General features: G+C 43.1%; 1 protein-coding gene across 1 annotated transcript in view; it reads right to left on the bottom strand.

Annotated features, from left to right (window-relative positions):
* TRPC5 (transient receptor potential cation channel subfamily C member 5) overlaps positions 1 to 26,013 on the bottom strand; it is a 499,839-nt gene that overhangs the window by 189,824 nt on the left and 284,002 nt on the right. The window lies entirely within an intron of this gene.

Below are 26,013 nucleotides of genomic sequence, written 5' to 3'. Positions count from 1 at the left end.
ACTGCACGTACTTACAGATGTTTTAGGAATATGTTCATCAAATTATGGATAAAAGCACATAAGGCTATAATTTGGTGAACATTTTGTGCTGTGCGTCTTTACGGTTTAATGATTCCTATATTCAGAGATATACACCAGAAAATTATACACATAAGAGCGCATGTTCACTCTGTCAGCACCATTATAGTCTAGGCCCCGTCAGCACATATGCTCGAATCCTGTTGTTTATGAGAAGTTTTCTAAAACTTGCAGAAAAAGGTCCCGACGAGACATCTGCATCCTCGCAATTTACAGCTAAAAATACAAATAATATAGTTTGATACTTGTTTGATACTTGTAAGTAGAATATTATGGCCTTTTAATGACCTGAGGCTTAATTCATAGTCTATGAACTCTATGCCCTGGCATAACCAAATTAACATCTTGCTTAGTACTTCCTCTGGAAAACAACTCATCTAGCGGAAAATTCACCACAAAATTAGATGAATCAAAAGAGCTTGAAAGTACAGTGATGGGGAAAGTCAAAATGTTATTGTCTAAAACAGGGACACACAACATTTTTTTGGCCCAAGGGCCACATTGACGTACTGAACTGATCCCAAGGGATGCATTTTTTTCTTTTAAATGGGTAGCTACATCAATACATGGGCATTTTATAGCCTGTAAGTCTCTTTACACTGGCATGTCAGGCATGGAAATCTCCACAAGGAGAGACGATATTCCTTACACCCCTTCTTTTAAATTCCAAAACTGATCCAAAGCATTTGATGAATGACCTCTTATTGAGCATTCCTGTTACAGGAAAGCCCTACAGAGTGACTGAGTGGCTCACTGCTGGCAACCGTCCATCTGGCAATTGCCAGAACTGCCAGATGGCCAGTCCGGCCTTGAATACAGATGTTTTACCAGTGATATGCCCATGCAGATAAGCAGGCTTATGTTGGCATTATATATTAAAGGTATAGACCTTTGTATGTTAAAAATATTGTACTGTAATCTTAAGGCCATTGTAACTTAAGGGCCACTTAATTGTAGTGTACTGCTGTTTAAACTGTGCGAATTACAGAATGTGCTAAAACTTTGTGCATTTTATGAGGCACCAATGGAAAATGAAAATTCCTGAAGCCTTACAGGATATTAGAAAAATGCAGCTTGGGCAAATAATTTCACTAAGCACAGGATATAAAAGAACTGCTGTTTATGCAGTTTCTAAATATAATCATTAACTTGGGCTATGGGGAAGCTTCCCTATAATGAATCTTGTTACCTGTTTACAAATTTGTTCCTTAGTCTTTGGCAATTACTATGCCGGGTCAGACACATATGTTTTTGGCAATAGTTAATTTCTACAGAACAACAATATTTTTTTGGCAGTAATCAGTCATTCCCATACAAAAATATTTTGTCAGTAGAATGTAAAATGACCTCTCTGAGTCACAGAAATTAGGAAAGATGGGATTGCCATGACAACCAACAATCATAGTAAACTGGAAATGAAAATGCAGGGCAGTCTGAGCGAAGAAATAACAGAGAGAAGAAATTGTTGATGAAACGCGCAGTCACTCTTTGGCTCTGCTTTCCAGGCTGGATAATTGTTTCTTAAAACTTGCTTAATCTTTTTTCTAATAATGTTGGCTTCTAAAAAACTGACTTACTAAATGATGGAACATCCCTTTACACATCAGGTTGGAATATTTTCTCTCATAAAAAAACATGTTTTGTTTTCTAAGAAAATAGAAAGTAATGTAGATTATTTCGGGTGCAAAGGGTAGCAGTCATCTCAAGAATATAGGGGACGATTCTTAAAAAAAAAAAATGCTGAAAAGTTTCAACTTTTTTGTGCAATGCAAGGATGAGCAAAAAATGTGACTTCTGCTGTTTTCACGACATTCTTGACCCATCTCTGACAGACTGGGTAGAGATGTGGTGAGACCGCAGTGTGACGGGGCATGGGGGGACCCGGGCAACAAATTCATAATGAGCGGTGACACTTCTAAAGCCACAAATATTGAGTAAGATGTGTGGAGAGAGGCCCGTAGTGGCGCCCACCACTACATAGCTCGCCTCATTCAATCCTCTTATTTAATCAGAAGCATCCACTGCAGCACACCATCATCAAGACCGGTGAGAGAATCACTGGTTTTGATGAATCACCCCCATGGATACTTACTGGGCCCAGAGACCATTCTGCCACTTAACATCACACTAGTATTATAAGTATATGTAAGTATATACAAATATATGTACAGTGGGGAAAATAAGTATTTGATCCCTTGCTGATTTTGTAAGTTTGCAACTGACAAAGACATGAACAGTCTATAATTTTAAGGGTAGGTTAATTTTAACATTCAGTGATAGAATATCAAAAATAAAATCCAGAAAATCACATTGTATAAATTATATAAATTTATTTGCATTTTGCATTGAGAAATAAGTATTTGATCCCCTACCAATCATTACGAGTTCTGGCTCCTACAGACCAATTAGACAATTCTAATCAACTTGTTACCTGCATTAAAGACAGCTGTCCTACATAGTCACCTTTATAAAAGACTCCTGTCCGCAGACTCAATTAATCAGTCAGAGTATAACCTCTACAATATGGGCGGGCAAGACCAAAGAGCTTTCTAAGGATGTCAGGGGCAAGATCATAGACTTGAACAAAGCAGCAATGGGCTACAAAACCATAAGTAAGATGCTGGGTGAGAAGGAGATAACTGTTGGTGCAATAGAAAGAAAATGGAAGAAATACAAAATGACTGTCAATCAACATCGATCTGGGGCACCATGCAAAAACTCACTTTGTGGGGGATCCTTGATCATGAGGAGGATGAGAGATCAGCCTAAAACTACACGGGGATAACTTGTCAATGAGCTCAAGGCAGCTGGGACCACAGTCACCAAGAAAATCATTGTTAACACATTACGCCGTAAAGGTTTAAAATCCTGCAGTGCCCGCAAGGTCTCCCTGCTCAAGGAGGCACATGTGGAGGCCGTCTGAAGTTTGCCAATGAACACTTGGATGATTCTGTGATTGGGAGAAGGTGCTGTGGTCAGATGAGACAAAAATTGAGATCTTTGGCATTAACTCAAATCGCCGTTTTTTGAGGAAGAGAAATGCCTATAATCCAAAGAACACCATCCACACTGTTAAGCATGGAGGTGGAAACATTATGTTTTGGGGGAGTTTCTCTGCTAAGGGCACATGACTACTTCACCGCATCAATGGGAGAATGGATGGAGCCATGTATCATAACATCCTGAGTGATAACCTCCTTCTTTCCACCAGGATGTTAAAAATGGGTTGTGGCTGGATCTTCCATCAAGACAATATCCAAAAACATACAGCCAAGGCAACAAGGGAGTGGCTCAAAAAGAAGCACATTAAGGTCATGCAGTAGTCTAGCTAGTCTCCAGACCTTAATGCCATAGAAAACTTATGGAGGGAGTTGAAGCTCTGAGTTGCCAAGTGACAGCCTCAAAATCTTACAAGTGAGGTATCGCGCTAAAACATCTACAACAAGCTAGACATGTGGGTTCTTACATAGAACCTATAGTGTGCCTGAACCCCTGCCAACAACACCCGCAGGCCTCTATACCTACGGGCATACCTTCCGCGGTCCAGACAAGAAGTAAGTTTGTAGTGTTATTTTGCTTTATCACAGCTATCACTATCATATTGTTAGTTCCAGCATCAGCCGTTTATGGGCACACTATAGGTTCTATGTAAGAACCCACATTTCTAGCTTGTTGTAGATGTTTTAGCGCAATACCTCACTTGTTAGATTTTCTTTCTTCCACCTTGTGGGTGTGACAGGGGTGGCACGGCACCTGTCTGGTATCAGCAGCTTTAAACCCACTTATTCTTAGCGCCAGTGTGTCCCTACCATTTTTTAGCCTCAAAATCTTAATGATTTAGAGATGATCTGCTAAGAGGAGTGGACCAAAATTCCTCCTGACAAGTGCTCAAACTGCTGTGCTTGCCAACAAGGGGTTGGTAGGGGATCAAATACTTATTTCTCACTGCAAAATGCAATTAAATTTATAAAATTTATACAATGTCATTTTCTGGATTTTATTTTTGATATTCTATCAATGTTAAAATTAACCTACCCTTAAAATTATAGACTGTTCATGTCTTTGTCAGTGGGCAAACTTACAAAATCAGATCAAATACTTATTTCCCTCACTGTAAGTATATATGCAAGTGGTTGGCCCTGTTACAGATTTTGCTTTGAGGCCATGGAGCTTCAAATTACAGCACACCTCCGACCGATAGGACAAAGCATGAGGGACAAAGAAGAAGTCGAGTGTACTCTTTAGGGTGCAGTCAGATGGCCATATTACTCATGCCAGGATCACATCGCAATCCCCTGTTGGTTCTTCTGACCTGAGCGTGATAGCATGTGTTTTTAATACAGCCGTCTGACTGAGCCCTTAGTTATATAAAGAGAATATGATAGGTATGTTCTGGCTTTTGACTACACTCAGTGGCATATCATGAAGGAGCTACAAGAACAGTTGACCCTGTTGCCAAATTATATAGGGGCACAACATTTTGAGCTCCTTTTTCTTCCCCATTGTCAAATTTTCCTGCTGCAAAAATGATTTCTTGGAGCGACTTGCATCCGCCCGGTTGTGGCTGGGAAAGCCTCAATCATGTCCACTCCACATATGCTGACATTTGCCTCTCCTCTCACTTTTTTGTGAGAGTAGAGACTGAGATCTACTAGAAGTGCTGTCTGAAATTTATTAAAGTCTCCTTTGGTTAAATAAATAAAAAAATAAAAAAATAAAATAAGACAACAATATTATACATTTTAAATATTTTCAAACTTTTTTTTAACACTTACCAGTGCTAGGGTTAGGTCTTGGTCTTGGGCTAGAGCTAAGCAATAAATTAGTTACATAAAAAAAAACAAGAAAATGTAATAAAAAAAGGGAAAGTAAAATGTGAGTGGAACAGGCTGCCATGAGAGGTGGTGAGTTCTCCATCAAGGGAAGTCTTCAAACAGTGGCTGGACAGACATCTGTCTGGGATGGTTTAGTGAATCCTGCATTGAGCAGGGGTTGGACATGATGACCCTGGAGGTCCCTTCCAACTCTGACATTCTATGATTCTATGTCAAACACTCACCACCATTCCACCATGCAGGAAAAACAAGTTCCACGGAAATAAAGTCAAGTTAAGCTTATGTTCTGTCCAGATGCAACCGCAGATAGCATATAGCTCCAATTTCCACCAAAGGTTTAAAGGGATAATTGCTGATGTAGATGCTTTTATATAGAAAGAGGGATTATCAGTTTTAAAGCAATGATAAATCTGTATTTCTGGATTTGCTCACCTTGATGTTAAACCGATCTTTATTGAAAATAATAGCCATAAAAGAAATCTTAAAATAGACCGGCCTGAATCATTACTACGCAGTCGACTTTGAAGTGAGCAGTGGGGATAAATAGCTCTTTTATTATGTAAGATTCCTCTGGTTCCTTTCTGCTGTGCTGGTTCTCTTCCTTGAGCTGGAAATGGCGTTAGAGGTAGATCTATTATGACAATATATTCCACAGCATTAAACTAAATAAAAAAAGAAATGCCGTATAAATAGGCCAATATCTCAGGTCTTTTTCAGTTTCAAGTCAGTCAAGTGTATCCAAATTAATCCCTCTACTGATGGAGAGTTCAGAGGCGCACGGGTAAGGATGTTGAAACGTAGATTTTTTAGTCTTGTGGCTGCTTAGAAACAATAAGACGGCTCTACCTTAAGACTGCAATCAGATGAAGACATCCTGATGTCCATGAGGATGCCTGGTTTATTTTAATTCTGTCTATTCTTTTGAAAATGAAAGGAGTTAAGGGGGAGTTGCTGCAAACATAAGTAATAATTCTGTAATGGACACAATGAAAATATCGTTTTATAAATGTTAATATTTAGAAATAGTGCTTAGTTTTTTTTTCCTCAAGTGAGAATTTCAAAAAGCAATTCACATGTTATAGCATAGCAAAACATTTTTTTAATTCATTGAATTATTGACCATTCTTTGCACAGTTATGAATCTTTGTAAGGTACTCCACTACCTTGTCTTGCTTCTTTGTCTCTCAAGCTCCATTCTGAAAGGGCCGTTTTAGCTGCCTTGTTCATGCACTTAGAACAGCTGTTTTGATGCAAGTTTAGTAAATATCCACATTGGAATGTGACCTTCTCTTCTCTCCTTTCCCATGCTCAGACTCCATTTACAAACTTGGAGCACCTAAACCAAAAATGCCCTCTCGGCCAGCAGAGGGCATACCTCTAGGCCAAAACATGTAAACCTATAAAAGCACACTAGGTTGCGGGGCGAATGGAGATGAGTGAATACAGAGCCCACCGAAAGTCCACAACCAAGCGGTAGAGGTATCAAAAACAATTTTATTAAAGTGTCAAATGCACAGAATGGACAAAAACAATGGATGGGAAAAAATAGGCAAAACAACACCAGCATAGAAGATGTTAAACTAAATGCTGGGGAAAGACACAGAAAAATCCAGGCATCCTAACTACACCAACACGCCGGTATATGCTCATTGGTCAAAAATGAAAAAGGTTCACGGATGGGCAGCCCTAAGGGAGGACATCATAGTATAAGATAATATATAACAAACCCATAGAGGTAGCCCATCAGAGTAAAATATCTCGTAAAAATGTATAACTGTGTACAAAAAGATCAAGGGCATAGAGGTGTGAATGTCACCAGCAAACCCAAGTCCTAGGAAAAATACATGTATGCTGCTAATGGTGCTGTAACATTACCTTGGGACATGCTGGTGACAGAACGCCGGCGTGGTGGGAGCAGGGAAGGGCCATCTTCATTCTGGTGTTGTTTTGCCTATTTTTTCCCATCCATTGTTTTTTGTCCATGTATATTTATCATAATTCTGTGCATTTGACACTTTAATAAAATTGTTTTTGATACCTCTACCGCTTGGTTGTGGACTTTCGGACATATTTCTATTTTTGATGGGCTCTGTATTCACCCATCTCCATTCACCCCGCAACCTAGTGTGCTTTTATAGGTTTACATCCATTTGCAAACTTTTTGCCCGTCTGAGGGTAGGACAGAAGGGAGCAGAGAAGCTCACATTCTAGTATGAATATATAACCTACGTATATGGATCCAGTAAGCAAAAAATGGATCCATTACAAATTAAAGAAGAAGGGACGGCTAATTATTGGATCCATTTTCCATAGACTTCAAAGTTGAAAATAAAAAATGGATCCAGCAGAGATCAGTTATTTTAGAACAGACTTAAAAGTTGCATCTTCACAACTTTTTCGCAATCGAATTGCTGCAGGACTCGTTCTAACTGATCACTTCTGGGCATGTGAACAGAGCCTAACCCGAGTCATGTTTTAAATGTCTTTCAAAGGATCTTTAAAGGCTAGTTAATATACGGTAGGTGGCACTGATAAGACATTTTCTTTACTCCTGGAGAGCCTACATGCATTTTTTTACTATTAAATTACCAAAATGGCAATAATACCACAGCAGGCATAGCTTATAGAATACATAGATTTGCCTTTTTTGATGCACGGACAAGCAAGGATGCAACAAGTTTCTGACATTTTAAATAACCAGAGAATAAAGGATCGCAATGTGCTGATCGCCATGCATTATTCTTTTCTTCCAATGTAATGGCATATGACAATACACAGGAAAGGAGTTGTTGAATCCCCGAGCTCCTCCTGTCTTGTGTACTGTCATATGACATGCAATAAAGAAATACAAAATGCATGGAGAGCCCCACTTTACGATCTTTTATTATATGGCTATTTGGATTGCTATGATCCAAAGACATAGAACAACATGAGAGTCTTTATTTCATGCATTCCTCCAACCAACACAGAAGTTTTGCACCTTTGTATGGAGTAGTTATGGCTTGTTCTCTTGTTTTTTTTTTACATAAGGATTTCTGACATTTTACTCTAGCATACTCTGGTAGGGTTGAGCGAAACGGGTCGAACATTTTCAAAAGTCGCCGACTTTTGGCGAAGTCGAGTTTCATGAAACCCGATCCGACCCCTGTGCGTGGTCGGCCATGCGGTACGCGACTTTCGCGCCAAAGTCGCGTTTCAATGACGCGAAAAGCGCCATTTCTCAGCCAATGAAGGTAAACGCAGAGTGTGGGCAGCGTGATGACATAGGTCCTGGTCCCCACCATCTTAGAGAAGGGCATTGCAGTGATTGGCTTGCTGTCTGCGGCGTCACAGGGGCTATAAAGGGGAGTTCCCGCCGACCGCCATGTTACTGCTGCTGATCTGAGCTTAGGGAGAGGTTGCTGCCGCTTCGTCAGAAGCAGGGATAGCGTTAGGCAGGGTCCATTAACCACAAAACCGCTTGTGCTGTAGCGATTTCCACTGCCCAACACCACCTTCGGTGTGCAGGGACAGTGGAAGCTCCTTTTTTTTTTTTTTCCTCAGCGCTGTAGCTCATTGGGCTGCCCTAGAAGGCTCCCTGATAGCTGCATTGCTGTGTGTACGCCGCTGTGCAAACCAACTGCTTTTTTCAAAGCACAAATCCTCTTGTTCCTTCCTTTCTGCACAGCTATCTTGTTTGTTTGTCCACACTTTTTATTTAATTTGTGCATCAGTCCACTCCTTATTGCTGCCTGCCATACCTGGCTGAGATTACTGCAGGGAGATAGTAATTGAAGGACAGTTCCTTTTTTTTTTTTTTTTTTTTTTTGTGGGAGATTAAGATTGACATTTCTGCTAGAGTGCCATCTCTGTCTGTGTCATCTCTCACTCAGTGGGCCATAGAAAGCCTATTTATTTTTTTGCTTGATTTGGGTTCCAAAATCTACCAGAAAAAATCACAACATCAATCAGTGGGAGAAAAATATTGGCCTCAGGGCTTGTGTGCCACTCCTTACTCCTGTGTGTGCCATCTCTCACTCAGTGGGCCATAGAAAGCCTATTAATTTTTTTGCTTGATTTGGGTTCTAAATTCTACCTGAAAAAATCAATAAATCAATCAGTGGGAGATTAATATTGGCCTTTGGGCTTGTGTGCCAGTCCTAAGCGTGCCATCTCTCTCTCTCTCAGATAGTGGGCCATGGAAAGCCTATTTTTTTTATTATTTTATTGGGTTTATAAATTTTCCCTGAAAAAAAAAAAGTGAGAGATTAATATTGGCCTCTGGGCTTGTGTGCCAGTCCTGAGCGTGCCATCTCTCTCACAAATAGTGGGCCATAGAAAGCCTATTTATTTTTTTGGTTGATTTGGGTTCATAATTCTACCTGAAAAAATCAATCAATCAATCAGTGGGAGATTAATATTGGCCTTTGGGCTTGTGTGCCAGTCCTAAGCGTGCCATCTCTCTCTCTCAGATAGTGGGCCATAGAAAGCCTATTTATTATTATTTTTTTTATTGGGTTTATAAATTTTCCCTGGAAAAAAAAAAAAAGTGGGAGATTAATATTGGCCTCTGGGCTTGTGTGCCAGTCCTGAGCGTGCCATCTCTCTCACAAATAGTGGGCCATAGAAAGCCTATTTATTTTTTGGGTTGATTTGGGTTCCTAATTCTACCTGAAAAAATCAATCAATCAATCAGTGGGAGAAAAATATTGGCCTCAGGGCTTGTGTGCCACTCCTTACTCCTGTGTGTGCCATCTCTCACTCAGTGGGCCATAGAAAGCCTATTAATTTTTTTGCTTGATTTGGGTTCTAAATTCTACCTGAAAAAATCATTAAATCAATCAGTGGGAGATTAATATTGGGCTTTGGGCTTGTGTGCCAGTCCTAAGCGTGCCATCTCTCTCTCTCAGATAGTGGGCCATAGAAAGCCTATTTATTATTATTTTTTTTATTGGGTTTATAAATTTTCCCTGGAAAAAAAAAAATGGGAGATTAATATTGGCCTCTGGGCTTGTGTGCCAGTCCTGAGCGTGCCATCTCTCTCACAAATAGTGGGCCATAGAAAGCCTATTAATTTTTTTGCTTGATTTGGGTTCCAAAATCTACCTGAAAAAAATCACTAAATCAATCAGTGGGAGATTAATATTGGCCTCTGGGCTTGTGTGCCACTCCTGACTCCTGTGTGCGTCATCTGTCACTCAGTGGGCCCTAGAAAGCCTATTTTTTGTTTTATTTGTTTTCTAAATTCTCCCTGAAACAATCATTTTATTTTCTTTGGTTTCTAAATTATTCCTGAAAAAAATCATTTTTTTGGTATTTTTTTTTCTCTCAAGTCTCCCTGAAAAAAAAAAAAAAAAAAAAAACTGTGGGAGATTCATATTGCCCCTTCTGCTTGTGTGCCAGTCTTGACTCCTGGGTGTGCCATCTCTCTCTCTCTCCCCAATTGTGGGCCATAGAAAGCCTATTAATTTTTTTGCTTGATTTGGGTTCCAAAATCTACCAAAAAAAATCACTAAATCAATCAGTGGGAGATTAATATTGGCCTCTGGGCTTGTGTGCCACTCCTGACTCCTGTGTGCGTCATCTGTCACTCAGTGGGCCCTAGAAAGCCTATTTTTTGTTTTATTTGTTTTCTAAATTCTCCCTGAAACAATCATTTTATTTTCTTTGGTTTCTAAATTATTGCTGAAAAAAATCATTTTTTTGGTATTTTTTTTTCTCTCAAGTCTCCCTGAAAAAAAAAAAAAAAAAAAAAACTGTGGGAGATTCATATTGCCCCTTCTGCTTGTGTGCCAGTCTTGACTCCTGGGTGTGCCATCTCTCTCTCTCTCCCCAATTGTGGGCCATAGAAAGCCTATTAATTTTTTTGCTTGATTTGGGTTCCAAAATCTACCAAAAAAAATCACTAAATCAATCAGTGGGAGATTAATATTGGCCTCTGGGCTTGTGTGCCACTCCTGACTCCTGTGTGCGTCATCTGTCACTCAGTGGGCCCTAGAAAGCCTATTTTTTGTTTTATTTGTTTTCTAAATTCTCCCTGAAACAATCATTTTATTTTCTTTGGTTTCTAAATTATTCCTGAAAAAAATCATTTTTTGGGTATTTTTTTTTCTCTCAAGTCTCCCTGAAAAAAAAAAAAAAAAAAAAAAAAACTGTGGGAGATTCATATTGCCCCTTCTGCTTGTGTGCCAGTCTTGACTCCTGGGTGTGCCATCTCTCTCTCTCTCCCCAATTGTGGGCCATAGAAAGCCTATTAATTTTTTTAGCTTGATTTGGGTTCCAAAATCTACCAAAAAAAATAACTAAATCAATCGGTGGGAGATTAATATTGGCCTCTGGGCTTGTGTGCCACTCCTGACTCCTGTGTGCGTCCTCTCTCACTCAGTGGGCCCTACAAAGCCTTTTTTTTTTTTTTTTCCTAAATTCTCCCTGAAACAATCATTTCATTTTATTTGTTTTATAAATTCTTCTGTAAAAATAATTTTTTTTTTAATTTTTTTTTTTTCTGAAGTCTCCCTTTTAAAAAAAACAAACACAAATCAGTGGGAGATAAATATTTACATTTGCGCTTCAGTGACAGTCCTGCGTGTGTGCCATCTCATTTGTTGCCAACAACAACAGAGTGTGTAACATTGTGGCTGATTTTCGTTGTGGTCTCACCCACCTGTAAAGGGGTAGCTAAATCATACTGAAGTTATAGCTCACCGTGTAAGTTGTGTGACAGCAACAAATACCGTTCGTTTGTTAACGTTTTTAAAACAATGAGGAAGTCTGGTGGAAGAGGTCGTGGCCGGGGGCGTTCATTGTAAGCTGGTAATGAGGGTAGTGGTAGTGGTGGAGCATCAGCTGGTCGTGGGAAAAAAAATATTGCACCTAAGTCTGGAGCTGTGGAGCCAGGTTCGTCGTCTGGCTACACAAGGCCTCGAATGCTCCCTTTTCTGGGAGTAGGAAAACCGCTTTTAAAGCCGGAGCAGCAAGAGCAAGTTTTGGCTTATCTTGCTGACTCAGCCTCTAGCTCTTTTGCCTCCTCTCGTGAAACTGGTAAATGTCAAAGCAGCGCGTCGTTAGTGGATGTTCACGGTCAGGGACAAGTCGCTTCCTTGTCCTCTTCAGCAAAAACAACAACAGAGAAGAATGCAGCAGGCGACACAACGGGTTACTCCATGGAGCTCTTTACACATACCGTCCCTGGCTTAGAAAGTGAAGCAGTTAACAGTCCATGCCCATTACAAGTTGAATCTGACATGGAGTGCACTGATGCACAGCCACAGCCAGACTACTATCCTGGTCCTTTGACTCAGACCACAACATTGCCATCGCAGGGTGCTGATCAAGAATCAGACCCTGATGAGACTATGTTGCCCCATCACGAACGCTATACCACCGACCGCCACGGTGACACAGACGAAGTTGCACACGAGCTACAAGAAGAGGTAATAGATGACCCAGTTCTTGACCCCGATTGGCAGCCATTGGGGGAACAGGGTGCAGGCGGCAGCAGTTCTGAAGCGGAGGAGGAGGGGCCGCAGCAGGCATCAACATCGCAACAGGTTCCATCTGCCGGGCCCGTATCTTGCCCAAAAGCTCAGTCTGCAATGCCTGAAAAGGTATCCGATGCTAGAAAGAGTGCAGTCTGGCATTTTTTTAAACAACATCCAATTGATCAGCGCAAAGTCATCTGTCAAAAATGTTCAACTACCTTAAGCAGAGGACAGAATCTGAAAAGTCTCAATACAAGTTGCATGCATAGACATTTAACCACCATGCATTTGCAAGCCTGGACTAACTACCAAACGTCCCTTAAGGTTGTAGCACCCTCGGCCAATGAAGCTAGTCAGCAACGCAACATCCCTTCCGGCAGTGTAGGGCCACCATTTTCCGTACCACCTGCAGTATCTGTGCAGGTTTCTTTGCCAGGCCAAAGCCGTCAGGGTCAGGGAATCACCAGTTTCGTAGTAGGAAACACTGCATCTAGGGCACCGGTGGCAACAATACCATCTCCCACCGTCTCTCAGTCTGCCATGTCCACCGGCACCCCCGCTAGTTCCACGATCTCCAGCTCTCCAGTCCAGCTCACCCTACATGAGACTATGGTTAGAAAAAGGAAGTACTTAGCCTCGCATCCGCGTACACAGGGTTTGAACGCACACATAGCTAGACTAATCTCGTTAGAGATGATGCCCTACCGGTTAGTTGAAAGCGAAGCTTTCAAAGCCCTGATGGACTACGCTGTATCACGCTACGAGCTACCCAGTCGACACTTTTTTTCCAGAAAAGCCATCCCAGCACTCCACCAGCATGTTAAAGAGCGCATCGTCCATGCACTCAGGCAATCTGTGAGCACAAAGGTGCACCTGACAACAGATGCATGGACCAGTAGGCATGGCCAGGGACGTTACGTGTCCATCACGGCACACTGGGTAAATGTGGTGGATGCAGGGTCCACAGGGGACAGCAAGTTTGGGACAGTTCTGCCTAGCCCACGGTCTAGGAAACAATTGGCTGTAGCCGTTCGCACCCCCTCCTCCTCCTCTTCGTCCTCCTGCAGAAGCGAGAGCTCGTCCACAGACCGCAGTCGCACAACCACTCCATCCGCAGCTGCCACTGTTGCACACCAGGTCTCCCATTATGGGGCAGCTACTGGCAAACGTCAGCAGGCTGTATTGGCTATGAAGTGTTTGGGCGACAACAGACACACCGCGGAAGTTCTGTCCGAGTTCTTGCAGAAAGAAACGCAGTCGTGGCTGGGCACTGTAGATCTTGAGGCAGGCAAGGTAGTGAGTGATAACGGAAGGAATTTCATGGCTGCCATCTCCCTTTCCCAACTGAAACACATTCCTTGCCTGGCTCACACCTTAAACCTGGTGGTGCAGTGCTTCCTGAAAAGTTATCCGGGGTTATCCGACCTGCTCCTCAAAGTGCGTGGACTTTGCTCACATATCCGCCGTTCGCCCGTACACTCCAGCCGTATGCAGACCTATCAGCGTTCTTTGAACCTTCCCCAGCATCGCCTAATCATAGACGTTGCAACAAGGTGGAACTCAACACTGCACATGCTTCAGAGACTGTGTGAACAGAGGCGGGCTGTTATGTTTTTGTGGGAGGATACACATACACGGGCAGGCAGTAGGATGGCAGACATGGAGTTGTCAGGTGTGCAGTGGTCGAAGATTCAAGACATGTGTCAAGTCCTTCAGTGTTTTGAGGAATGCACACGGCTGGTTAGTGCAGACAACGCCATAATAAGCATGAGCATCCCCCTAATGCGTCTGCTGATGCAAAGTTTGACGCACATAAAGGATCAGGCGTCTGCAGCTGAGGAAGAGGAAAGCCTTGATGACAGTCAGCCATTGTCTGGCCAGGGCAGTGTACAGGACGAGGTAGCGGGCGAAGAGGAGGAGGAGGACGAGGAGGATGATGGGGATGATTATATTTTTAATGAGGAAGCTTTTCCGGGGCCACTGGAAATTGGTGGTGCGGCAAGGCCGGGTTCTGGTTTTTTGAGGGACACAAGTGACGTGGATTTGCCTGAAACTGCCCCTCAACCAAGCACAACCGCAGATTTGAGAACTGGAACTTTGGCCCACATGGCGGATTATGCCTTACGTATCCTCAAAAGGGACACACGCATAACTAAAATGATGAATGATGACGATTACTGGTTGGCCTGCCTCCTTGATCCTCGCTATAAAGGCAAATTGCAAAATATAATGCCACATGAGAACTTGGAACTAATATTAGCAACCAAACAATCAACTCTTGTTGACCGTTTGCTTCTGGCATTCCCTGCACACAGCGCCCGTGATCGTTCTCACACGAGCTGCAGGGGCCAGCAGACCAGAGGAGTTAGAGGGGCAGAAATCAGAAGTGGCGTTGGCCAGAGGGGTTTTCTGACCAGGTTGTGGAGTGATTTTGCTATGACCGCAGACAGGACAGGTACTGCAGCATCAATTCAAAGTGACAGGAGACAACATTTGTCCAGTATGGTTACAAACTATTTTTCATCCCTTATCGATGTTCTCCCTCAACCGTCATTCCCATTTGATTACTGGGCATTAAAATTAGACACCTGGCCAGAATTGGCAGAATATGCATTGCAGGAGCTTGCTTGCCCGGCAGCTAGTGTCCTATCAGAAAGAGTATTCAGTGCTGCAGGTTCAATACTAACAGAAAAAAGGACTCGTCTGGCTACCCAAAATGTAGATGATCTAACCTTCATTAAAATGAACCACAACTGGATTTCGAAATCTTTTGCCCCACCTTGCCCAGCTGACACCTAGCTTTCCTATGAAAAGGTCTTGCCTGTGGACTATTCTGAATGCCTTTTCCAATCTCGTAATTTTCAGCACCTGATTGTCCAGCATCCGACATGTTAACACCTCCCTAAATGGCCAAAGTCCCCACACGGGGCCGTGGTATCGCCACTTGGTGCCAGCACCCGTGAGAGTACTGTTTGTCTGAAGAGGTGGGTGTGCCCGCTTTTGGTCGACGGCACTGCCACTAGGTCCCTCATAGTACAATAAAGTGTCTGGCGGTGGTGGTGCGCACCCAACGTCAGACACACCGTTGTAATATGAGGGGCCCTGGGCCTGTACCGCCGGCCACAAGACAGTCCCCCCCCAGGTCAAACAGTGCTCTACGACTTGCAAAATTTTCTCTCACAGCTCCACCAATGTTTAGTCTATGCGCTGACATCCTTCAATGCCTGGCACTGTCAATACCATTGTATTGACATTTTTCTTATGTTAGGCCTTCGAAGCCTGTCTGCGGTCACTCCTTCCACTAGGCCTCCACTGACCTGTCTACTGCTGCCCGTGTTCCCCTGGAACCAATTTTAAATTGCCTACAGCCAGCCTAATTTATTATGTTAGGGCTTCGAAGCCTGTCTGCGGTCCCTCCTTCCACTAGGCCTCCACTGACCTGTCTACTGCTGCCCGTGTTCCCCTGGAACCAATTTTAAATTGCCTACAGCCAGCCCAATTTATTATGTTAGGGCTTCGAAGCCTGTCTGCGGTCCCTCCTTCCACTAGGCCTCCACTGACCTGTCTACTGCTGCCCGTGTTCCCCTGGAACCAATTTTAAATTGCCTACAGCCAGCCCAATTTATTATGTTAGGGCTTCGAAGCCTGTCTGCGGTCCCTCCTTCCACTAGGCCTCCACTGACCTGTCTACTGCCGCCCGTGTTCCCCTGGAACCAATTTTAAATTGCCTACAGCCAGCCCAATTTATTATGTTAGGGCTTCGAAGCCTGTCTGCGGTCCCTCCTTCCACTAGGCCTCCACTGACCTGTCTACTGCTGCCCGTGTTCCCCTGGAACCAATTTTAAATTGCCTACAGCCAGCCCAATTTATTATGTTAGGGCTTCGAAGCCTGTCTGCGGTCCCTCCTTCCACTAGGCCTCCACTGACCTGTCTACTGCTGCCCGTGTTCCCCTGGAACCAATTTTAAATTGCCTACAGCCAGCCCAATTTATTATGTTAGGGCTTCGAAGCCTGTCTGCGGTCCCTCCTTCCACTAGGCCTCCACTGACCTGTCTACTGCTGCCCGTGTTCCCCTGGAACCAATTTTAAATTGCCTACAGCCAGCCCAATTTATTATGTTAGGGCTTCGAAGCCTGTCTGCGGTCCCTCCTTCCACTAGGCCTCCACTGACCTGTCTACTGCCGCCCGTGTTCCCCTGGAACCAATTTTAAATTGCCTACAGCCAGCCCAATTTATTATGTTAGGGCTTCGAAGCCTGTCTGCGGTCCCTCCTTCCACTAGGCCTCCACTGACCTGTCTACTGCTGCCCGTGTTCCCCTGGAACCAATTTTAAATTGCCTACAGCCAGCCCAATTTATTATGTTAGGGCTTCGAAGCCTGTCTGCGGTCCCTCCTTCCACTAGGCCTCCACTGACCTGTCTACTGCTGTCCGTGTTCCCCTGGAACCAATTGTAAATTGCCTACATCCCAATTTTTGTTATGTTAGGCCTTCGAAGCCTGTCTGCGGCCCGTTCTTTCCACTACTACTACACTGACCAGGCCACTGCTGCCCGTGTTCCCCTGGAACCAATTTTAAATTGCCTACAGCCAGCCCAATTTATTATGTTAGGCCTTCAAAGCCTGTCTGCGGTCCCTCCTTCCACTAGGCCTCCTCTGACCTGTCTATTGCTGCCCGTGTACCCCTTGAACCAATATCAGAAAATATAAAAATAAGTATTTTGCTTATAAAAAAGAAAATACTGGAGAGATATCAAATGCAGACATTTTAACATTAAAAACAAACACATACAACAAAAATCTGGTACAGTACTAAAAATGGCCACCAGCTACAATAACTTTCTCCTGCAAGTAGTTAACTGAAAGTTTTTTTCAATTTAAAACACAGATATGGCATCCACCGAGTGTTGTCCTGTTGCGTCTTCTTTATATTATTGCCAAGAAGATGCAAAACAATGAAAATAATAAAATCATTATTTACCAAAAAAATAGAGTAAGTCAAAACCACATTGCAAATAAACATTCATTACAAATAAAGAAGCAGGGCGCGTCCGAGGGTGAGTATATACCTAATAAGAATATAATCACCCTCGGACGCGCCCTGCTTCTTTCCGACAGCCTTCCTTCCTAAGAATCAGCCCTTCCGTGGTGTAGAGAGAGGGTGTGTTACACTCCAAGGTGTTCCCCAGGTTGCCTTTCCTGAGCTTCGATCTTCATGCTCTCGTTTAGTAGTTGTCGGAAAGTAGGCTGCATTAGGCCTACAAATTGGGTATGGGGTGGAGAGAGATGGTGTGTTACACTCCAAGGTGTTCCCCAGGTTTCCTTGCCATTGCTTCGGTCTTCCGACTCTCGTTTAGTAGTTGTAGAAAACTACACTGCATTAGGCCTACAAAATGGGTATCGGGTGGAGAGAGATGGTGTGTTACACTCCAAGGTGTTCCCCAGGTTTCCTTGCCATTGCTTCGGTCTCCCGACTCTCGTTTAGTAGTTGTAGAAAACTACACTGCATTAGGCCTACAAAATGGGTATCGGGTGGAGAGAGATGGTGTGTTACACTCCAAGGTGTTCCCCAGGTTTCCTTGCCATTGCTTCGGTCTTCCGACTCTCGTTTAGTAGTTGTAGAAAACTACACTGCATTAGGCCTACAAAATGGGTATGGGGTGGAGAGAGATGGTGTGTTCCACTCCAAGGTGTTCTCCAGGTTGCCTTTCCTGAGCTTCTATCTTCAGGCTCTCGTTAAATTGTGGTTAAATGGAACAACTGCATTTGGCGTACTAGTTGGTTTGGGGCCTACTAACAGTGTCTGCCGCTCCTTGCTGTTCTCCTGGTTTCCTGTCCTGAAATTCCGTTTTCAGGCGCTCGTTAAGTAGTTGTTAATGTTAGACTGCATTTGGCCTACTAGTTGGGCTGGGGCCTACTATCGGTGTCTGCCACTCCTTGCTGTTCTCCTCCACTGAACAAAGCTGTGCCGCCTGTTTACTACGGTTGCCAATTTTGAACTGCATTTCGACTACTTACTGATTTGGCCCTACTCTCTGTGTCAGCCTCTCATTCCAGTTGTCCTCCACTGCAATGCCCCCTGGTTATTCCTGTGTTACCAATTTTGAACTGCATTTAGCCAACTTTATTCTTTGGGCCTATATCTGTGTTTCCTCCTCATCCTGCCCATTGCCCAGCCAGTGATAGATGAGTCTGCTGGTACATTGACCCGTAACGCAACATTCCCCGTGCACGCTACACAACAACATTGTGACCCTGCTGAAAGTCAGGTTGCTCTTCCCGCATACCATACCACCTTACACGGGGACAAAGAGGAAGGTGCAGATGAAAGTGCAGGTTCCTTCATCAGGTGGGGGGAGGAATACTAGTTGGCGACGTCACTGGCACAGGGCCTCTCATAGTACGCAAAAGTGTTGCTGCCGGTGGGAGGCGCCCCCGCTGTGCAAACACACCGCTGTACTTTGAGGGGCCCTGTGCCAGTGCCAATGCCAACGAGTGGGCCCCCCCTGCTTGCTCAGGTTCACAGCACTTGCAAAGTTGAAATACTTACCTCTCCCTGCTCCACTGCCGTGACGTGGTCCAGATTTCCTGGGCCCACTAATTACTTGAACCAGCCCTACCCCACACAACTTTAGCCAAATGACCCCCAATTTCAAATGCCTTCCAATTATTATAAGGTAAATTACGCTTGACAAGCTTCATTAAGAAGAATGGATGGTTTTGACATTAAAATGGGCACTCTAGGTGTTTTCCTGGCCCCCACTCACTGCCGACTATGCTGCCCCATTGACTTGCATTGGGTTTCGTGTTTCGGTCGATCCCGACTTTACGTCATAATCGGCCGATTTCACTCGACCCGACTTTTGAGATAGTCGGGTTTCGCGAAACCCGGCTCGACTCTAAAAAGGTCAAGGTCGCTCAACTCTAGCGTTAACGTTTCGGCCCAATTGGCCTTCCTCAGAACTAAAATATAACAGATAAACAGACTTAATTACCACACACATATGAATTATTATGCCTCATTCCATAATACATGGAAAAAAGAAAGATAAAGGGACATCATATGATACAGTATATATATAAAAAAGGAATTTAGAAATCATATAATGGGCATAAGAAATAAATACCGTATTTTTCGGACTATAAGAGGCACTATTTTCCTCCCAAAATGTTGAGGAAAATGGGGGGTGAGTCTTAAAGTCCGTATGTATGGGCTCTGGCTGTGGTGGGGAGGTGGGGGAGCTGTTTTAGTGGAGCATCGAGTCACAGGAGGCTGGAGCCGGTGGCTCCAGCTTATTCCTGTGCCCATTGCTAAAGAGAACTGAATATGCACTGTATTCCACACCCATGGGCATGGAGGGCAATGAATATGCATTTCTTTCTGGCATCCTGGTATGATTGGCCCCATCCTGTTGCTGGTATGATTGGTCCCATCAGAAAAGGTTTAAGAAAAGAAAAAAAATTACACTTACCTTCCTCTGCTTCCTCACAGTGTCCTGATATGGTGCCAGCAGCTGCCGGAATACTCACCGGGACCGTTCATCGCAGAGAGCGGTGAGTATCCATTCCTCTTCAGTAGCACATAGTGTCATCCAGGGCCTTGCTGCTGCTGCCGGTGGTCACGTGTGCCGATACTTAAGAGAAATGATTATTCAGAATATTCATCTCTCTTTAGTATTTGCACACGTGACTGCCGCAGCAGCAGGAAGCCGCTGGCTGACACTGCGCGCTACTGAAGAGGATCTCTGCGGTGAACGGTTCCAGTGAGTATTCTGGCAGCTGTGCACTGCTTGTGAGCAGCGCATGATGTCCCTCCCATGCGCTGCTTACAAGCATTAAGCAGTTGCTGGCACCGGAGCAGAATGCTGCGATGGAGAGGGAGTGGAGGAAGGTGAGTGTAATGGTTTGTTTTTTTCTTAATCTTTCCTGATGTGGTCATGCATACCAGGAACAGGATGCGGCCAGTTATAAAAGAAAAAGGATGGAACCAATCATACCAGGAACAGGATGGGGCCATTTATACCAGAAAAAGGATGGGACCAATCATACCAGAAAATGATTGGGGCTATTCATACCAGAAAAAGGATGGGACCAATCATACCGGGACCTTGATGGGCACAAGCATACCAGAGTAAGGACGGGGGACCAATCATACCAGGACCTTGATGGGGACAATCATTCCAGAATAAGTATGGGACCAATCATGCCAGGAATGGGATGGGGCCAATTATACCAGAATAAGGATGGGACCAATCAAACCAGGACCAGGATGGGAACAATCATACCAGAATAAGGATTGAACCAATCAAACCAGGACCGTGATGGGGCCAACCGTACCACAACTGAGATGAGGCCGTGCATACCAGGAAAGGAATGGTGCCAATCATACCAGGATAAGGATGAGGGGGTCATGCATACCAGGATAGTGATGAGAGGGTCATGCATACCAGGATAGGGATGAGGGGGTCATGCATACCAGAATAGGGATTAGGGGGCCATGCATACCAGGATAGGGATGAGGGGCCATGTGTATCAGAATGGGGATGTGGGGACCATATACACCAAGATAGGGAATATTAAGTACAGAATTGACCACATTTTTTGCTTCAGTTTTTTTTCCCTAATTTCCTCCTCTAAAACCTAGGTGCGTCTTATAGTCCGAAAAATACAGTGCTCAAAATATCATAATGAAGTAGCAAAATAAAATAGGGTAAGAATGTGACTCCAGCTCATCAGATCAAGTGAATATCATGGCAGTAAGAGTAGTAAAAATTGGAGAAATGACTGATGATAAAGTGAATTAAATGAAAAAAGAGCCACATTACCATATGGTGGATCAATGGTGAATAATTAATGCTGCATACTGTAAGGGCTGGAAAAAGAGTGAAATACAATAATAAATGGTAATTACTATTCTCAATCATCTGTTGTCTATAGAATAGATGCAATAGAGACCTGACACAGAATCCATGCACTAATAGCAAATCAGCAGAAGGAGTCAGCAGAGAAAACACTCACCAGTGAAGGCTACAGTAGAAATCAGACAGCCCGCACTGCAGAGAAAAGCACAACCGTGCTGGTGAAAGCGCTGTACAATGTGCTTCACAGCCGGTTTATACCTACTGTATTCTCACCCATCCCTTGTAGATTGTGAGCCTTCGCGGGCAGGGTCCTCTCTCCTCCTGTACCAGTTGTGACTTGTATTGTTCAAGATTATTGTACTTGTTTATTATGTGCACCCCTCCTCACATGTAAAGCGCCATGGAATAAATGGCGCTATAATAATAAATAATAATAATACAGGGATTCACGCTGGATTAGGCAGTGATGTACTTCCGGTTTTCGTCCGGTCAAGTGATACAAATTGTGCATGTGACAGGAAGTGATGTGCATGGAAAAAGTGTCGCCTTTCATGGCGCCTGATTGGTTACACTTTTTCCATGCGCGTCACTTCCTGTCACATGCACAATTTGTATCACCTGACCGGACGAAAACCGGAAGTACGTCACTTCCTAAACCAGCGTGAGTCCCTACATAAACCAACTGTAAAGCACATTATACAGCGCTTTCACCAGCACGGTTGTGCTTTTCTCTGCAGTGCGGGCTGTCTGATTTCTACTGTAGCCTTCACTGGTGAGTGTTTTCTCTGCTGACTCCTTCTGTTGATTTGCTATTAGTGCATGGATTCTGTGTCAGGTCTGTATTGCATCTATTCTATAGACACCAGATGATTGAGAATAGTAATTACCATTTCTTATTGTATTTTATTCTTTTTCCAGCCTTTACAGTATACAGCATTTATTATTCACCATTGATCCACCATATGGTAATGTGGCGCTTTTTTCATTTAAATCACTGTTATCATCAGTCATTTCTCCAATTTTTACTACTCTTATTGCTGTGATATTCACTTGATTAGATGATCTGGAGTTGAGTTCTTACCCTTTCCTTTTGCTATTTCATTATGATATTTTGAATATTTATTTCTTATGTCCATTATATATGATTTCTACTGTAAATTCCATTTCTTTATATATACACTGCTCAAAAAATAAAGGGAACACTTAAACAACAGAATGTAACTCCAAGTAAATCAAACTTCTGTGAAATCAAACTGTCCACTTAGGCAGTAACACTGTTTGACAATCAATTTCACATGCTGTTGTGCAAATGGAATAGAGAACAGATGGAAATTATTGGCAATTATCAAGACACACTCAATAAAGGAGTGGTTCTGCAGGTGGGAACCACAGACCACATCTCGGGACTAGTGCTTTCTGGCTGATGTTTTGGTCACTTTTGGATGTTGGTTGTGCTTTCACACTCGTGGTAGAATGAGACGGACTCTACAACCCACTCAAGTGGCTCAGGTAGTGCAGCTCATCCAGGATGGCACATCAATGCGAGCTGTGGCAAGAAGGTTTGCTGTGTCTGTCAGCTTAGTGTCCAGAGCCTGGAGGCACTACCAAGAGACAGGCCAGTACACTAAGAGATGTGGAGGGGGCCGTAGGAGGGCAACAACCCAGCAGCAGGACCACTAGCTCAGCCTTTGTGCAAGGAGGAACAGGAGGAGCACTGCCAGAGCCCTGCAAAATGACCTCCAGCAGGCCATAAATGTGCATGTGTCTGCACAAACAGTTACAAACCGACTCCATGAGGATGGTCTTAGTGCCCGACGTCCACAGATGGGGGTTGTGCTCATAGCCCAACACCGTGCAGGACGATTGGCATTTGCTACATATCACCAGGATTGGCAAGCCACTGGCGCCCTGTGCTCTTCACAGATGAAAGCAGGTTTACACTGAGCACATGTGACAGATGTGACGGAGTCTGGAGACGTCATGGAGAGTGATCTGCTGCCTGCAATATCCTTCAGCATGACCGATTTGGCAGTGGGTCAGTGGGTGGCATTTCTTTGGAGGGCCGCACAGCCCTCCATGTGCTCACCAGAGGTAGCCTGACTGCCATTAGGTACCGAGATGAGATCCTCAGACCCCTTGTGAGACCATATGCTGGGTTGGCCCTGGGTTCCTCCTAATGCAGGACAATGCTAGACCTCATGTGGCTGGAGTGTGTTAGCAGTTCCTACAAGATGAAGGCATTGAAGCTATGGACCGGCCCGCCCGTTGCCCAGACCTGAATCCGATTGAACACATTTGGGACACCATGTCTGGCACCATCCACCAACGTCACATTGTACAACAGACTGTCCAGGAGTTGGCGGATGCTTTAGTCCAGGTCTGGGAGGAGATCACTCAGGAGACCATCTGCCGCCTCATCAGGAGCATGCCCAGGCATTGTAGGGAGGTCATACAGGCACGTGGAGGCCACACACACTACTGAGCATCATTTCCTTGTCTTGAGGCATTTCCACTGAAGTTGGATCAGCCTGTAACTTCATTTTCCACTTTGATTTTGAGCATCATTCCAACTCCAGACCTCCGTGGGATATTAGTTGTCATTTAGATTGATCATTTTTAGGTTTTATTGTTCTCAACACATTCCACTATGTAATGAATAAAGATTTACAACTGGAATATTTCATTCAGTGATATCTAGGATGTGGGATTCTAGTGTTTCCTTTAGTTTTTTGAGCAGTGTATTTCATATGAGATCCCTTTATCTTTCTTTTTTTTTTCATGTATTATGGAATGATGTATAATCATTTATACGTGTGTGGTAATTATGTCTGTTTATCTGTTATATTTTAGTTCTGAGGAAGGCCAATTGGGCCGAAACGTCAACGCTTTTTTTATGTGGATCCTTCAGTTTTTTCTATTTGTGCAATAAATATATTATTTCAGCATGACAAGGAGTGCCAAGTTCTATTTTTTCCTATTAATTATTTTTAGCAATAGTAATAATAAAGTAGTATTTGTACATTTCTCCAACTTTTACTTCTCAATAATCTTCTAAGGCAAGTAAAGGATTGTAACAAACAGCTGCAGAACGTACATTCCTATTTTTATGGTGTAGTGTACTAAAAATAATATATGTTATAAATAAGGCATGTAATACAGAGTGATTCTAGGGTATTTTTATATCAGTAAGAAAGACACAATGTATCTAAACCCACCATTTACGAGATAAAAGGGAAGACGGATTGCGTACTTCTCTGCTGATAGGCTTTTCAGCCTGCACTATATCTCCCTCATAGAGGAGCCTATTATACAACTCAGATTGCAGGGTCTGTAACACTTTCTATTAAATAGCTATAACAGATTTTCAAAACCTTGTCCTGAAAAAAAGAATTAGCGGATAAGGATACTCTAAGCTTTTCAGGAAAGCTTCACTTCAAGTCTATCTTCTTTAATGCAGAAATGTTTCCCTTTTGTAATTTATCCTATGAAAAGCAGATTGCTATCAAGGTTTCTTTATATGAAAATTATACATTTTATACTCAGGCAGTTCTTGTATTTACACTGAAAAAGTGAAGGTCGGCTTAAATATAGTTTTTTCTCATTAGCTTTGTGCATTAAATAACTAATATTATTGCCAGCATGAGTTTTATATCCGTGGAAAAAAGACACATTAAGTATGTTCAAAGTTATTTAAAGGTTATGTACATGTTTGCATTGATTTTTTTTTAATGCTTTTATTTTTTTTTTAACTTTTTCAAATTGTTAAATTGATTCCTAAACACAAAATCAATCGATCTACTAAATACTCTACATCAAAAATGTATTACATACTTTCTGCAGGTGAAAATGGTAAGTCATTCACCTAGATAACAGGTAGTAAAGGCTGGTGTCTCGCTCCTGGCCGAGATCCAATAATATAAAAATAAATATATTATTATTATTATTAATGGCGGCTCCAATGATTGTCCAGACCCACCCAGCACTGTACGGCCATGCACTGCTGGGATTAAGGTGCTGGGTGCACCATCAGTTTATTGTACGTGGGAGTGTCATAAAGAATTGTGAGCTGTTCAAGCCACCTTCTTACCTAGCAGAAGAATACTCTACAAAAATTACCTCCCTGGTCAAACTGGTGGTAACGAATGCCCATAGATAAGTATCTTTAATTAAAGAAAACTTCCTCCTTTTTTATTGATTCATTACTGTAGAGTAGACCCTGTCAATAGCAATCTTAGACATTAGAGATGAGGGAATTGTCTCAAAGCAAATTAACATTGCTGTGAATTTTTCCCCAAAAACTTGGATTCTCCAAATTTTGCAAATTCAGCTGCCATTTTGCTGATTTGTAGAGAGCTGGAATAGGCATGAAAAAGAAAAAAAACTACCAATCTTGCCACTTATCTATTCTACCACCATATCCGACTGACGTCACTGCCATGGAATTCTCCCCTGGACGGTTGGTTATGCTGGAGGAAGAGGACGTCCTTCCAGTTTCTTCTACTTAAATCCATATTTTGGCAGATTTGCATGTTCTCATCAACACTGAGAAATTGTTGGCATAACCCAGAACATTTGCTAGTTAATTTCCTTGTATATTATTAGTATTTTAGTTGCCCCAAAAATTAGTAGGTCGTGCATTGCAGTTAAATGCAAGAATGGACCCTGCACATGTAGTGTCTCATTTCCAGAGGCAGAGAGGAGTAGTGAAGACAGGAACTGTTCAATATATTACTTGTAGTTCTCCTGTGTATGCCAATTATATGTCTCGCAGAGAAAAATAAA

This window comes from Ranitomeya imitator, chromosome 2 (genome assembly GCF_032444005.1).
Source record: "Ranitomeya imitator isolate aRanImi1 chromosome 2, aRanImi1.pri, whole genome shotgun sequence".
Lineage (NCBI taxonomy): Eukaryota > Metazoa > Chordata > Amphibia > Anura > Dendrobatidae > Ranitomeya > Ranitomeya imitator.
This window is presented reverse-complemented; position numbering and strand designations above follow the sequence as displayed.